The following is a 6,000-nucleotide window of genomic DNA, read 5'->3' on the forward strand; positions in this document are numbered from 1 at the left end:
GTATTAAAAAAATAAAGGGTGGGTGATGTGTAAATTGAGCATCTTCTTTTCAGCATCAAACTGGTGACTTTTTAGAACGTATTTGTATTGTTATTTTAAATAAGGTTATGTAATTTACTGTCCTGAAATAATTATTTTCCTATCTTTCTCTTTGTCAGCATCCTGAGTTAAATAATCTAGAACAGGCATTATCAACAGATTGAAATGGTGTTCTATAATGAATGGCTGTGCTGCTCCATGAGTTTCATTGAATGCCCTGACTTCATGTGTGACATTTTGCTTTTCTGTTTCCAGTAGTCCATAAAATCAAAATGTAACTCACTAAGTTGAGTCAGCCTAGAACAAATTTGTGGGTTGTACTGTGAGACCTGAAGGAGAGGAATTGATACTGTATCACGATCCTTTTTCTGCATGAAGTTCATCCACTGTTTTGGCAAGCTTTAGGGATTATTTTGGTAATCGTGACGGTTTGGGTGAAATAATAGTTTTTCAGTTTTGAGCAAGATGGTGTTTCCAGTGGGGAAACCTGTTAAACAATTTTTCTGGATGGAGAAAAATCATGAAAGAATCACAAGATAGATGAGCGTGAAGAAAGTATTTATTGGTCTTGTGGGAGAAATGTGCTAGCTAACCCAGTCAGTTCTTGTCTTGACTAGGCAAGAACCAAGAAATTGATGCTGAAGCTGAAAAGAAAGCCGTAAGCCTCCCACAGTAAAGCAGATGCATGCAGGAAAGCAGCTCCCTTATTGACTGTCTGGTGCTGATTGTCATTTATTTATAGCTATACATACATATTATCATATTTGTCATGTGTTAGCTCCTGCAGATGAAATTGCACATTATTGTTGAAGCAGTCTCACAGCCAGCTGCTGTTTATAAGTGGAAGATGATGTCCTTTGTGCCTTTTCCAGTACCCGTTCATCTCTGAGCTGCACTGATTCAACTCTCAAATTGATAGAGAATGAGTGTAAGAAGGGAGTTATTTGTACTGCTTTTTTGCTGAGACTGGTTTATACATCTTGCTAGGTCATGCTGTTAGGTGCAGCTTCACCCTGAGTGTCTAGCTGACATAGTAGCCCCACATCCTTTCTGCTACTGTTGCCAGGGTGCTCAGCCAGGCAGTCTTTCTGCTTCTTGTCAGCTTGGGGAGGAAGCAGGAGAAAGAGGAATGTTTTATTGAAAAGGCTGCATTGAGGTGATGTTGCAGTCCCTTCTCTGTTGACTAGAAGGAATTTGACCAAATCGTAAATTCAGGCTGGACATTTCTCCCTGTTGTCCATATTATTCTTATGTATATATTTAGTTTTGAGCCCTCAGTCACATGGCAGTGCTTCTGTACATATCTCCAAAGACTGGATTAACCTTTCCTTGATGAATCAATTTTTCCTTGACCTCCCTCTGCACTCAGGGAGCAGCTCTACTTTGGCTGCCTTGTTGGAGTTGGTAGTTAATACTTAAGTTCTGTCGTGAGGACCTGCATCAACATTTAACAGATCGTTGAAATATTTTTTTTTTTCCTGGAGTAAAGGTTTGGACAGAATTATTTATGGTCTGGGCCACGACCTGTCACATGGGTAACCCTGCAGTAGATACTGCTCGTATTTGTTGACATATTATAATGCACTCTTAGATTCCTTGCTCTGAAGAAGGTAAAAACTGGAATCCTGGTCCTAAGAGTAGTAATAAATAAGAATATAGTTATTACCTGTATTATTACTATTCTAGTTCCTAGGATTAATAGAAACAAAACAAATGTACACAGATATCACCCGGTATGTTTCCTGTTTCTCAGTAGAAATCTTGTAACTCTGCTTGCCATAGCATTGCATATCCACCATGTTCTCTTACAGAGCAGAAATTAATTTTTATTTAAATAATAATTTCAGAATGAAGAAGTATCTCACCTTAGTTGAGAATTGAATATCCTTAAAGCAAATTCCATGACTGTTGGTGTATTAAAAATAAAGAGAACCCCCCCTCCAAAACAGGCTACAATTTGTGTTGATAGAACTGTATTTCTTAAGTAAATTCAAGAATCTATACAGTACTGTTATTGTTTTATAGTTATTGCACTTTTGCCATTATAGTGTCATGTGTTACTATTCCCATATCTACAAAATTGAATCTGCAGTCAATTTGAAGTAAAACTTCTCTAGTTTTAGGCATTTTATTTGTATTGGTCAAGTGCTTAAACATTCAAAATATACAAACGTGGCAGTTATAGGTCAGCAATACAACCAAGATTATTTTTAAAGCCCAAGCTTTAATTCTGAGACATTTGGTATTCAATGTCTCTATTTACACACAGCAAATATTTCTTCAAACATGTGATAGCAATGTGGATTACTTGTTATTAAGTAAGGATGAAATGAAAGGCTGCAATTTTTTTTTTTTGAAACTGCTGTTGTGTTCTTAGGAATAGTTTTGTGTGTGTTTGGCAGATATTTAAAAACTGAGCTTGCACCCTGTTGTGCTCTTCTGATGTGTAAGAAACTTTGGGGAGTCTCTTGATCCCTGTATTTATAATACATAAACTTCCTGATTATTATGCCTTGTCATTCTGCCATGTTTTATTTCTTTCAGCTGAACCCTGAACTGTTGAAAATTACTTTTGTGGACTTTAGGCAGTCTCTAAATTTACCCGGGGTAATTCTTCTTTTCATAATGAACCATACTTGTATAGCTAATTTTCATAACTTATCTTGGCCTGCTTTAAGACCAAGGGAACTGTTGTGGTTATTGAAGCTACCTTTGTGCATAACACCACCTTTTCTTGGACTCCTCTGAATTAACATGTGATAACAGCAGCTGAATAAAAGCATATAACTTGGAAAATCATTCTGACACAGAAGTGTCAGCACTGAAGAATCCACTGAAATAATTAATGAAGTATTCTAATAGTAGAATATTGACTAAAATAAAGGGCCTTGGAGATATTTTTCTGTTTGTAAGTAATCTAAAGATTCATCCTTTTACTTATGATTTTGAAAGTCAGAATGAAGATATGTTGTAATCTCTTAGACTAAAGTGATTTTAATTGTATAATCTGAAGAAACTGAGCTTCAGATTTTTAAAACTTGATATAATATTCCAGCAGCAATCCCACAATAAGCAGCCAGAGACATGTTACAGTCTCCCTTAGCATTTATTTGCCTACTCCTCCATAGTAGCTGTAGCCTTAACACTGCAGCAGATACATCTATCAAAAGTGACTGAATATCTGTGTCGTGTAGGGTGATGTATAATGTTGTCTTTTATCTGAGTTGGAACATGTGTCATTTGATTGCAGGCCATTAAACAGTTGGCACAGTTTGTTCTATACCACTTCCTGATCTCAGTGTTAACTATAAGCTTAATCTTATTTTTCCTAGTAAAAAATGTTTCAGTATAAAGTCAGGAGTTGATTCATGGGGCTAATTAGAGAAACATTAGTTCAGGTAACTTACAGTTATATTTCTGGACCTATTATTTAATGTGTGTTCTATCAATTTTCACCTTTTTAGTTTCCTAAAAACAGACTGTGCTGTGTGGTATGAACTTAGATGTCTTGGGAAGTGTAAGTGCCATAATAACTACTGTGTTTATAGGCCAAACTTGTAATGTCGTCATAAAAAGTTAGTTTGACAGAAAGGGATTTTAGTTGAATGGCAGTAATTATACTGTCTTCTGTTAATTCTTTAATATGCATGTCCTCTATTTTGCCTAGAATTGATTTCAGGCTGATGGCCCATAGTTACCAAAGTAGGGGTTTTTTATCCTTCCCAAACATTAACATTAACTGTCTTCTGGAGTTTACTGTATTTCAGGAATCTGAAATTCAGCGAATCTGGTGAACTAGATTCACCAGAGGCAAATCATGCTTGACAAACTTTTGGTCACCTTCTATGATAAAGTAACCTGCTTGCTTGATGTGGTGAGCGTTGGACACCTGGATTTTTCCCAGACTTTCAATGTGTTTCTCACAGCCTCCTCCTAGAGAAACTGATACATTATAGTCCAAAGAAGTGGCCTGTGTGGTGGGTGGGGCGCTGGCTGACCAGCCACACTTGGAGGGTAGTGGTAAATAGCTACTTTTCCAGCTAGTGACCTGTCACTAGTGGCTCCCCCGTAGATTGATATTGGGCCTAGTGATGTTTAATAATTTCATAAATGATCTGGATGATGAGGTCAAGTGTACCCTTATGAACTGTGCTGATGATACCAAACTGAGTGGGCAAGTGCTCAATTTGAAAGGAAGAGCCACCCTACAGAATGACAGGCTGGAAGAGTGGGCTAACAAGAACCTCATGAAGTTCAATAAGGACAAATGTATGGTTTTGTACCTGGGGAAACATAATCCAGGAGTATAGCACAGGCTAGGATCTACTGACTGGGGAGCAGCTCTTTGGAAAGGGACCTGGGGATCGTGGTGGACACTACTCAGTATAAATGAACAGTGTGCAGCTGCAGCACAGAAAGCCAACAGGCTCCTGGGTTACATCATGAAGATGTATCTCTACACCAGCAGAGATAAAAAAGTCATCGTCTCGCTCTACTCAGCACTTGTCAGGCCACACCTGTGTTCAGTTTTGGTCTCTGCTATACAAACCAGATGTGGACAGGCTGGAAAGGGCCAAAAAGATGATCAAAAGACTGGGAAGCTGTATGAGGAAAGGCTGAGAGAACTGGGCCTGTTCAGCCTGAAGAAGGCTCAGGGAAGACCTTATCACCATGTTTCCAGTATTTTTAAAGGGTAACTACAAAGAGGATGGAGACTTCCTTTTTACTAGGAGTCACATAGAAAACATGAGGGCTAATGGGTACAGTTACTCCTGGGGAGATTCTGAACGGACTCAAAGAAAATTTTTCACTATGAGAACAATCAGGCATTGGAGTAATCTCCCCAGGGAAGTGGTGAATTCCTCAACACTGGACACAATTAAGATTCAGCTGGACAGGGTGCTGAAACATCCAGTCTAGATCATGGTTTGTCAAGAAAGGTTGGACCAGATGATCCTTGAGGTCCTTTCCAACCTGATATTCTGTGATTCTATGAATCTGTGGGAACTTGCAATGCCAAATCAGAAACCACCTTGAAAACTGCTGTTAAGACACAAGTTCCTCTCAACCTGTCTAACTTAGTAGCATCTGACTAATATTTATTGTGGGTATACAAGATGCATCATCACCGTGAGACGTTTGTTTGACCCACCGTTGCCGGCGTCCCCCCCGTCCTGTGTTTACACCGGGGAGCGCGGCCGAGCAGACCCGGGCGCTGGCCATGGTGCTGACCCGCACCGGCCCGCCCCGCCCGCGCCTGGCAGCCGCTGCGCTCTAACTTGGAGCGTGACACCCGGGCACCGGAGGAATGGTTAATGGCTTCCTTCCTTACTAATAGTAACCTTCTTTAGGTTACCACTGACTGTAGCATCTTGTTTTCATATAACATTATATGCTGGGACTTGCACAGAAAGTAGTTATGCAATTGCTACCTGTACTGGAAGAAAACTACAGTGGAAGAAGTTTTCCCAGAACCACAGCTCCTGGCTTTTTAACAGCCCCAGTCATGCTAAATTCATCATCAGAATCAGATTCCTTGTTATTCAAGTGACACCAAATGTATCTATACTATCTCCAAGCAAGAGATACAAACTTTTCAAATGCACTTCTATGAAGTTTCACTAGAAAGTGAAACTTGAGCAATCACTGTGCAGCGCAGTTGACTTTCAGACACTGTATAAAGGGCAAAAACATTAATCAGCCTGTAGCTGAACAATTTTCACAAAACACCTGTTCTGTCATCTCAGCTGTGGCCTCCAGAGAACCCTATAAAACAACCTCCAAAGATGAACCTGGAAAATAGCACCAACTTCCACCTTATTACAGACATTAGTTTAATTTTTTTTCTTCCATGTCCCACTAGTTTCTGTGTTCAGTCTTCCCCACACGACATTTTTTTCTTCTTGTGTACTTTAAAGATGATTTGTGATAGCACATTTAAAGTTGTTATTAAACATAACC

Source organism: Psittacula echo, assembly GCF_963264785.1.
Source record: "Psittacula echo genome assembly, chromosome: 5".
NCBI classification, from domain to species: domain Eukaryota; kingdom Metazoa; phylum Chordata; class Aves; order Psittaciformes; family Psittacidae; genus Psittacula; species Psittacula echo.